The 11,740-nt window shown below is 36.3% G+C and overlaps 1 pseudogene; it reads left to right on the forward strand.

The window, feature by feature from the left end:
- LOC136145482 (histone-lysine N-methyltransferase SETMAR-like) overlaps window positions 1–4,203 on the forward strand; it is a 29,390-nt pseudogene extending 25,187 nt beyond the window's left edge.
- Window positions 4,204–11,740: the final 7,537 nt, after the last annotated feature.

Here is an 11,740-nt window from a genome sequence, read left to right on the forward strand (position 1 = left end):
CCGACTTGATGGACATGAGTTTGGGTAAACTCCGGTTGCTTGTGATGGACAGGGAGGCATGGCATGCTGCGATTCATGCGGTCTCAAAGAGTCGGACATGACTGAGGGACTGAACTTAACTGAACTGAAAGCTCCCATCGGATTGATATCTGTGCAGTGGCATTTCCTGATAATGTATGCTGTGCTTAGTCGCTCGGTTGTGTCCGACTCTGTGACCCCATGGACAGTTATCCACCAGGCCCTTCTGTCCATCTGGATTCTCCAGACAAGTATGCTGGAGTGGGTTGCCATGCCCTCCTCCAGGAGATTTTCCCAACCCAGGGATTGGACCCAGGTCTCCCACATTGCAGGCAGATTCTTTACCATCCGAGCCACCTAGATGGTATTTTAAAAAGTAGTTGGGCTCAGTTTGTCACGTAAGACTTCAAGGTAGAAATGGAATTTCAGCTGCCTCTGAAGAGTGTGAAACAGGAATGAAAAGTGCATTCTAGTAATGCCCTAGTATATTCATCTAGTAAAGATGAATATAATAAAGACAAAAAAAGAGTAGAAACATACAAGATGCATTTGGGAAAATACAAGAAGAATCACTAGAATAAAGGAGTATAAGAGCATAGTAGGAGATAAGACTGGAAAAAAACAGTTCTCTTTAAATAAAACTCCAATACTTTGACCACCTGATGCGAAGAGCTGACTCCTTTGAGAGGGCCCTGATGATGGGGAGGATTGAGGGCGGGAGGAGAGGGGGACGACAGAGGATGAGATGGTTGGATGGCATCACCGACTCAATGGACGTGAGTTTGGGTAGACTCCAGGAGTTGGTGGTGGGCAGGGAGGCCTGGCATGCTGTGGTTCGTGGGGTCACAGAGAGTCAGACATGACTGAGAGACTGAACTGAACTGAACTGAACACATACATACGGAATCTAGAAAAATGGTACTGAAGAATTTATTTGTAGGGCAATAACGGAGAAACAGCCATAGAGAATAGACTTATAGACATGGGGAGAGGGGAGGAGAGGCTGAGATGAATGGAGAGAGTAACATGGAAACTTATATTACCATATGTAAAATAGATAGCCAACGGGAATTTTCCGTATGTCTCAGAAAACTCATACAAGGGCTCTGTGTCAACCTAGAGAGGTGGGATGTGTGAGCACTTTCACATATGGCCTACAAAACCTAAAATATGCTAGACTTTTATGGAAAAATGAGTCATGTAAGGCAAGGCAGCACCATCCATCCAGAAAGGGAAAGCTTAGCTAACTAGACTAGAACCAGTACCCTCTAAGACAAGCAAGCCCAATTTTTTCCAGGCAAATATTTAGAGCTAAGATTTTCTGGGATGACAGGTATTGTCTCAAGTAGAGTGCAGAGAATACATCTGAAAAGTACTTAGAATCAGGAAAAGGCATAGCTCTCACTACGTGATACATGTCCACAAGGCAGAAGCACCTAATTTTGGAAGTGATTTCCGATGTTAGACTCCATCTCTTGTGCAGCAGGAAGTTCAAGTTAGCGGATGCTGCAAAGATGCAAACAGAACTTTCAACCAAACAGCAAGTATAGTTTTACTTATTAATGACCCATGTGAGTTAAGCATAGTAAAACAGGATACTATGAAGTTAATTTAAATAAGAGATTTGTGTGTCATGCTAAACAGTTCAATTTGTCTGTTCAACAAATGAGCCCTAAATTAGCATTGCAAGACGACAACAATTTTATTATTCTTGTGAGTTCTGTGGGTCAGGAATTTGGAAAACGGATGGCACTGAAGGCTTGACTCTGCTCTGTGATGTCTGGGTCCTCAGCTGGGAAGACTCAAAAGCAGGGACTGCCCTTAGATGATGAACTCTGGCCAGTGATGATGGAGAAAGGGGGAAAATGTTCATCTCTGTAGTTAAGTAGGTATAGAAAAAAAAAAAAAAATGCAAGAACCTGGGAAATGATTTTCACTTCTTATTTAAAGCACTTTCCTCCTATGGCACTGTTGTAATATGAACTTAGAAAGGGGACCACCTTTTCCGACCTACTCTTGCAAGTCACACAGCTTATTTTGTGTCTCATTCTGGTGGTTCCATATTCAAGGAGGTGGTTCAATAGATTCCACATTTTGATTAGGGTAAGGGTTATGTGAAGATGAGAACATGAGACAGAACAGATTTTTGGAAAATCCAGTCTGCTACTCTATATGATTTCTAGCTGTCTGTGAGATCAGCTACTCAGGTTCCGTAAGTCAACATGACTCAGGGATACTTAAAATAGAACCTTAGCATTTACCTTCATCATCCTACTTTCATTTTCATCCTTGTGGTCCTTCACTTTAGTAATATTCTATAGTTGTAAGGCTAACAAAGAGTGGAATGTCAGTCTTCATACTCATATAGATTTATGTATGTATTTGTGTGTATATGTGTGCATGTGTGTATTTTATAACTTTCCAGAACTGAAGAATACAATGTATTGAATATAGAAAATGTATTATTAATTAAATCAGCATGTTACATATACTTTGACAGAAAGTTCAATAATCAGGAAACATTTTTCCATCTAATTGAAAATAATAATCATGCTTTAGATTTCAATGAAAACAGGAGTCAGAGTAAGACACTTTAAGAAATTATGTAATTTTATGATTATGTTCCAGAATCTGAAAAATGATTTCAGGAGATGTAAAGTGATTTATTCAGCCAACGTTCGTTGCAAACCACTTTTCCTTCAGGTGGTGTTAGGCTGGTGGAAACATAATTGCAATTTTGCACTGCTGGCATTTGCATTTGATATTGGTATAAGTTAGGGCCCCCCTGATGGCTCAGATGGTAACGCATCAGCCTGCCAATGCAGGAGACCCAGGTTCGAACCCTGGGTCAGGAAGATCCCCAGGAGAAGGAAGTGACCACCCACTCCAGTATTCTCGCCTGGAGAATTCCATGGACAGAGGAAGCTGGTAGGCTACAGCCCATGGGGCTCCAAAGAGTCAGACACGACTGAGCTGTAACACTACTAATACTGCTACTATTGGAATATGTTCTTAAATAAATGCAGTTATGGTACACATCATTTTAATGTGCATTTTTTGCTTTATTTTTTTCTGCTAATGATATTACTTGCTGCTTATTTTATATTTATTTTAGACTATAGAGATGTTAGACAAAAAGCAAATTCAAGTGATTTATTAGAGTTCAAAATAGGTTGTCAGGCAGCAGAGACAACTTGCAACATCAGCAACACATTTGGCCCAGGAGCTGCTAATGAACGCACAGTGGAGTGGTGGTTCAAGAAGTTTTGCAAAGGAGACGAGAGCCTTGAAGACGAGGAAGGTAGTGACTGGCCATCAGAAGTTGACAATGACTACTTGAGAGCAATCATTGAAGCTGATCCTCTTTCAACTATTCAAGAAGTTGCTGAAGAACTCAACATCAGTCATTCTATGGTCATTCAGCATTTGAAGCAAATTAGAAAGGTGAAAAAGCTTGATAAGTGGGTGTCTCATGAGTTGACCAAACATCAAAAGAAAAATTGTCATTTTGAAGTATCTTCTCTTATTCTATGCAACAACAATGAACTATTTTTTTAATCAGATTGTGCTGTGCAATGACAAGTGGATTTTAGATAACAACAGGTGAAGATCAGTTCGGTGGTTGGACAGAAAAGAAGCTCCAAAGCACTTCCCAATGCCAAACTCGCACCAAAAAAAGGTCATGGTCACTCTTTGGTGGTCTGCTGCCTCTCTGACCCACAACAGCTTTCTGAATCCTGGCAAAACCATTGCATCTGAGAAGTATGCTCAGCAAACCAATGAGATGCACCAAAAACTGTGATGCCTGGAACTGGTATTGGTCAACAGAAAGGGCCCAATTCTTCTCCATGACAACGCCCAGCTGCATGTTGCACAACCAATGCTTCAAAAGTTGAATGAATTGGGCTATGAAGTTTTGCCTTATTGGCCACATTCACCTGGCCACTTGCCGACCAACTACCACTTCTTCAAGCATCTCAAACAACTTTTTGCAGGGAAAACACTTCCACATCTAGCAGGAGAAAGAAAATGCTTTCCAAGAGTTTGTTGAATCCTGAAGCATGGATTTTTATGCTACAGGAATAAGCAAACATTTCTAGTTGGCAATAAGGTGTTGATTGTAATGTTCCCTATTATAAAGATGTGTTTGAGTCTAGTTATAGTGATTTAAAATTCATGGTCTGAAATTGCAATTACTTTCATACCAACCTAATACACTGGGCATTGGGCCTATGATGGTCAATCAAACCTGAAACGATGCCTTTTTAAAGGAAGCTTCTGGTCTACCTGGGTAGTAGATGTGGGAATGGGTAATGAGAGTCGTCTTATAAATAAACACATACATGGACAGACCGTTACAAGTTGTGATAAGTAAAGGAAAACAAAAAGATTGAGGACCCCATAAGAGAGAATTAAAAGAAGGATTCATTTAGATTAGATGAATAAGGGAAGAAATATTTGAGAAACTGACATTTGTTAATATCTGATGATGGTAAATCATCACTACTGTAGAAAATTTAGGAGAAAAAGTTTTTTGATAGAGGGAAGAAGGCTCTTAAACAGATTAAACTTTGTTTGATTTTATTTCCCTTTCCTTTATTGTTTTATCTTATTTTACTTTATTTTAGGAACTGTAAAATGAGGAAATACTAATCAGTTTTAAGCAGAGAAGTGAGATCTTCATATTTGCATTTTAAAAAGCTCTCTGGCTGCTGCTGTATAGAAAATAGATCAGAGCAGCACAAGAATGGAACTGGTTTTTTTCTAGCACACTTGTGAGAATAAAAACAAAACAAAACTGGGGAAATAATTTATCAAGAAGAAAAAGAGGACCTTCTCAAATTTATAATTGCTTAGAAATCACTCAATCCATAATCTCATCTGAGAAGTCTGAAGGATAGTATGAGTCTATACCTAATACCATAACTAGAAAATTCCCCATGCTACTACTTCTTACAAAGTTTTTGAGTTTTTACCTTCGCATGTATTGTTAATTACAACTCCAGAGAAAGCCTTCCTCTCCTTCATTTTTGAAATGTTAACCATCCTTCAAGTTGCAAATTAAATGCTTCCTTCTCCAGGAAAGCCTGATGTCCCTAACCGAATATGTCCTCCTTCCTGACTCCAGTTCTCTTGAGCTTATGTTTAAATGTTCCCTATGTCATTTTTCTATTGAGTGCAGACTTAAATTTGCTTGTAGAGTACACTATTCTGGGTTATATTCACTGTTGGAGACCCCAGTGCCTACACAGTGTCTGAAGGAGAGGTGATATTCAACAAATGAATTAATATACAACTGAAGTTTACATCCTGAAATTGATCATAAAGAAACATGATTTTCTATTTTTTTCAGGACTGAATTATATTATGATTTCTTTTTCATCAGTCATCTCCTACAATCAATTTCCTAACATGTATCTTCAACAGTGTTTCTATAAATATTTACTAACTTAAATTTAAACATGACATTTTCAATTTATCTTAAGAGTGATTACCTAGGATTTACTTAGTAATATGCACTCTTTCCTTACCATTATTCTAAAGAAAAATTTGTATGGCATTAAAAATGACACAAACTCACAAAACAAGTGAAAATTAATCTTAAATATTATTTTCTATTCTTAGATACCACCTAGCTAAGTAAATTGTTTACACTGGTACCCTTTTATGAGTTCAAGTTATCATCCTATCATATGACTCTAAGGCTGTTTGTATCACTTAGATTTCTAGTTCAACTGAATCACTAGGGGATTACTTGCAAGTCTAGAATTATGAAGTATTATGTAATATTATTTGGTGTTTAGAATTAAATCAATACACATTTGAGATTAAAAAGTAAAAAATAAAACAAATCAAGTAGTGCTTATGCAATAGAAACAATACAAAATATATTCTATTTAAAATAAAATAAGAAGCTTAATTCAGAAACATGTAAAGTTCACATCCTTGTAAGCTCTTTATTTGGTCCATAAGGAGCTATGACTAAATGACACATCCACAGAGAATCTTATTAATGTTTGTTCAGGGCTTGTTCAGTATAATCTAAGCCCCACAAAATCTCTATAGATACTACCTTGAAGTCTACTGTTTTAAGTGTTATGAGTATAATTTACAGTATACTTACAGTACTGACATTTGTTTCTAAATTTACTAAACTTAAATAGAAAGGAGACAGTGCTCATTTTTGTGCAACAGTACATAAGGAAATAAACAACAGGGTCATTAAATTCTCTTTAGAATTTCTTCTTTTTGCATAAGTATTATTTGTATTAAATAGGTATCCAGCTCATAATTTCTGGTTATGGCCATTTCCACAGTTCAACTTCGTGATTTTATAATGGCTTAAACATAGCAGTACTCAGTATGGTATAAAAACAAACAGCTATTTAGTGGAATAAGGGTTGAAAAAAAGCAATGCAATAAGTCACAGTGCTTTGAATCTCTTCCTGGTTCCCTCACTCCCAATTACATCACCTTTTTTTTTTTTCTATAATAAAGAAAAAACACAACATAAGAAAACCTGTTTTCTTCTTTTCTTAGTAATCATGTTGGTGGATCAATTAAGCTTGTTGTTTTGTTCCATTCTCTCTTTCCATAGATTGCTTCCAAGTATAAGAAATGATAAAATCAGTATTCCACTGGGTCACTAGCAATGCCTCAAGACTTAAGTCAGTGAACTTATTGGGTGATTTGCTTTAAAAATATGGTTATTATTCAGTTTTATTTTTGTCTAGGCCAATTGCAAATTAACATGTGGAGGAAGGATTAAGTATTTTACCTGCTTGCATCAGAAGTACGTAAAGAGAACTCCTGGATAATATCAGGTAATAGATAATTAGTTTGGCACTCGACCAGAGTGAGGTCCAGCCATGAGTATTTTATTACTTTCAAACACAAGTGAGCATTCAGCTGTTGGGTCAAGTCAGATACCTGAAAAACAGCTACTCTGGCACATTTACAACCTTGTGAACAAATTTATGCAATTTTACATCCCTTTGCTGATTTACCTGGAAAGACCATTATGTATGATAATGAATTTAACAGATGAAAATCAGTAAATGCTTTTGCATACTGTCACTTTATATCATAAGGAAAGATTTGGCATTTTCTCACCTAGGGATGTCCAGCCTCATGTGATACATATTAGAGATGTAACTTTTCTTTGGATGAAAACTTCCCTTGATTAGTTTTCCTTTGAATATTGTACATATTGAACCAGAGTATTTCTATCCTGAGTCAAGCATAGATATTAACCAGATATCTTTGAATAGTCAGGCTAAAATGGTAATGCAGAAGTTATTTCTTTTTTTCTTGCACTTGAAATTTGAAAGATAGCTTAAGCTCTAATTAGAACATTCTCTACATGAGGTTAGGATTGGGGTGAATAGAGGAGTTGGAGTGAATAAGGAAAGTTGCAAATAGAGGATCTTTTCTTTTTTCAGCATCTTGTATACTTCTGGAATGAATTCCAGGTTATTCATTTAGACATTCTAAGATTCACCAGTAAATCTAAAGTAGCTAAACAAACCCACTTATTGAGAAGGAGATCACTGAAACAAACTGCAGAGAGGACTAAGAAATAAATGAAGAAGAAGCAAATAATAAAATTTCCAGAAGAAAATAAAACAACATATATCCAGAGCAATTGAAAATCCTCATGTACAAATGACAAGAGTAGGAACATAGAAGAAAGTTGAAACATACACTTAAAAAACCCCATTGGGACAGTAGGAAAGAAGAAGGTGAAGACCAAAGAAGGAATGAGACAAAAAAAGTTGGAATTTCATGATAGGTTCAAGTTACTTTGTTAAAGAGTGACTTAGTCACACCATTGGGATTGTTAGCTGTTTGGTTCTTTAGCTACCTTGTTGATATACAAAAAATGAGATGAGATTTAGAAATCACTTGGATATCGTTTATGTTAAAATAATTCCTGAATGTCATTCTTTTTGTACTTCTTAAACCATCACAAATAAGCATTAAGATGAGCGGTCAAGAAGACAAACCATTGGATTTGAATCTTGACTTTACAGCTTACCTTCTCAAGATATCTAAGTTTGAATGCCCTAGTTTGCACTTTCCTGGTGGCTTGGTTGGTAAAGAATCCGCCTGCAGCGCAGGAGATGCACGGTCCATTCCTTGGTTGGGAAGATCCTCTGGAGGAGGGTATGGCAACCTACTCCAGTATTCTTGTCTGGAGAATCCCTGGACAGAGGAGCCTAGTGGGCTACAGTCCAGGGGTCGCAAAGAGTTGAACATGACTGAAGCGATGGAGCACACATGCATGCCCCAGGTTTCTCATCTGAAAAATGAGAAAAAAAGGGGTATAGTAACATCATCTCTCTCTTAGAATTACTGTGTGCCCTAAATGAGTTAATACATGTTAAGCTCTTGAAAATAGTGCTTACAACACGGTATTATCTTAATTGTATTATTTTGGCATGAAATATTATAAGACAGTATATATTGCTGTTCCCATCTTCAGAAAATGATTTTTTCTTTATAAGGAATCTCAAGGAACTTACAGGTTGTAAGGTATTCCCTTGATATTTTTGGTCCTGTTTGTATTTGACCTGAAGGGAAGGATTTCCCTGGTGGCTCAGAGGGTAAAGTGTCTGCCTACAATCCCTGGGTCGGGAAGATCCCCTGGAGAAGGAAATGGCAACCCACTCCAGTACTCTTGCCTGAAAAATCCCATTGACGGCAAAGCCTGATAGGCTACAGTGCATGCGGTCACAAAGAGTCGGACACGACTGAGCGACTTCACTCACTTTATATTTGACTTGAAGGGAGGATGGTTTTTTAAAAAGTATTTAAATTATGGAGATGATGAGACAATCATTTAGAGTTTTCTTGTACATAACTAGAAACAAAAGGAGATAGCTTGGTATTGTCAGCATAACATTTTCATGTATTACATTCTCTGAATTCAATTTTCCTTATTTTAAATCTCTTTGCACAAGAGTGGTCAGGGAAAATGCTTGGAATGAGTTTGATTAGAAATTGAAATAAATCTGCTGAAAATCTAAAATTCATGTTGGTTTATCACATTCTTTCTGTAATCTAACATGCCTCAAGGAGTGATACTGGGTGATTAGAATGGCTGGTTTATGAAAGCAGCTGGTGTGGGTTTAACAGTTTAAAACTGCACTGAGAGCAGAAACCAATACCACATATGTTTTAGCTTAATCACATATGAGTTAGCTTAATCTCTTGATATGAATTGAACTTATTTGGAAAGAGTTAATCAGAAGTCACAATGCATTCATGTATGCAACAGTGATTGGCCATAGCATTAACTGACAAAGAAAAGTACATTATTGAGAAAGAATGTTATATGCAGTTTTTGTTTCTAGAATTCTCTATGTGACTAGTAACAAAAAAGTTTTGCTTTTGCTTTTTTTCCCACAACAGTAGGAAAAAAAAAGGCATGATTGTTAATACTACTATCTTTGCTTCTATTACTTCCACCCAATCAACACTACAACAATAATAGCCTTGATTACATGGCTACTGTGACAGGCCCATGTTAAGAGCTTTCAAATATATTCTCACATAATCCTTACAAGAATTTTCTAAGGTAGTCACTTAACACGCTCATTTTGAGTGATAAAATTAAGTAGAGCTGTGAAGTTATTAAATCAAAGTTACCCAAATAGTAAGGAATAGGGTTGGGAGTTGAATCCAGTCTTATACAGTTACAAAATCACATGCACTTTCTATTGTATGAAAGATTCCCATAATTTTGTATTTCACATGGCTTTCATTATAGAGTTGATCAAGATGGCAGAATAGGAAGATGTAGAACTGCCCCCACCACCACCCCCCATGAAAACATCAAAAATATATCTACATGTGGAACAATTCTCACTGAAAATTAACTGGACACTGGTAAAAAAGATTCCTATAAAAACAGAGTTGGGGAAAAATATTTGCAAATGATATGACCAATAAGAGGTCACTATCCAAAATATATAATTGGCTCATACAATTTGATATCAAAAAAATAACCTGATTAAACAATAGGCAGTAGATCTGAACTGACATTTCCGAAGGCATGTGGATGGCCAACATGCACATGAAATGATGCTCAACATTGCTAATTATTAGAGAAATGCAATTTAAAACCATGAGATATCAACTTACACCTGTCAGAATGACTAGCATCAAAAAGTCTACAAATAACAATTGCTGGTGAAGGTGTAGAAAAAAGGGAATTTTGTGTGCTGTTGGTGGGGATGTAAATTGGTGCAGCCGCTTTGGAAAGCAGTATGGAGGTTCCTAAAAAAACGAAAAACTAAAAATTAATGATTACATGATCCAGTAGTTTGAATCCTGAGTGTATATCCAAAGAAAATGAAAACACTATTTTGAAAAAAGAGAGACACAGATGTAGCAAACAAACTTATGGTTACCAGGAGATAAGTGGGAGAGGGATAAATGGGGAGGTTGGGAAGGATACATGCATACTACTATACATAAAGTAGATAACTAATAAGAACCTGCTGTATAGTACAGGGAACTCAATACTCTCTTATGCCTATTCAATATTCAATAATGGTCTATATGGGAAAAGAATCTTTAAAAAAGAGTAGATGTATGGATATGTATTACTGATTCCCAGGAGGCGCTAGTGGTAAAGAACCCACCTGCCAATGCAGGTTAGATGGAAGAGACACAGGTTTGATCCCTGGGTGAGGAAGGTCTCCTGGAGGAGGGCCCAGTAACTCACTCCACTATTTCTGCCTGCAGAATCCCATGGACGGAGGAGCCTGGCAGGCTGCAGCAGTCCCTGTGGTCGCACAGAGTAGGACATGATTGAAGTGACTTAGCACACTTGTGTTACTGACTCCCTTTGTGGTATACCTGAAACTAACAGTATTGTAAATCAACTAGACTATAGTTTAAAAAAAATAAAAAATAAATGTACCTCAGTGGAAGCAACCCAGTGTTCATTAACACATGAATGGATAAAGATGTGTTTTGTGAATATATAAAGTGGAATATTTTTCAGTCAGAAAAAAAATGAAAATTTTCCATTTGCAGCAGTATGGATGGACCTAGAGGATTTTATACTTAGTGAAATAAGTCAGATAGAGAAAAACAAACACTGTATGTTATCACTTACATGTGTAATATAAAAAATGAAAAACATATAGTGGATCTAGTTTGTTTTCTGTGAGTCAGTTTCTGTTTTGTTATATATATTTTTCATTTTTTATATTCCATATGTAAGTTATAACATACAGTATGGGGAGAGATAAGAGGGGGAGGCAAGACAGGGCTAAGGGAATAAGAGATACGATTATTATATATAAAATAGATAAGCACCAAGGATATATTATAGAGCCCAGGGTAATATAGATAATATTTTTTCATAACTTTAAATGGAGTATAATATATATAAATATGAAATCTCTTTGTTTTACACTTGAAACTAATATAACACTTTAAATCAACTATACTTAAATTAAAAAAACAATTGTCTAATATTAAGAGTATTATAAAGGTAATTTTTAAATGACCCAGAATAAGTCTATTGATCATTAATTACCAGCTTAGTGATAAATCAAATCAATTAATAAAGTAATCACTAAGTTCCAGATTAAGAAAAGATTTGAGGTTATCTTACACATGAGTCTGCAATAAGACTCTAAATGAAAAAAAAAATTCAACATTGTACACATAAATGAAGTATTTCCCAAAATGCTCTCTCTCTATA

The sequence above is a fragment of the Muntiacus reevesi genome, chromosome 13 (assembly GCF_963930625.1).
Source record: "Muntiacus reevesi chromosome 13, mMunRee1.1, whole genome shotgun sequence".
Classification (NCBI taxonomy): Eukaryota; Metazoa; Chordata; class Mammalia; order Artiodactyla; family Cervidae; genus Muntiacus; species Muntiacus reevesi.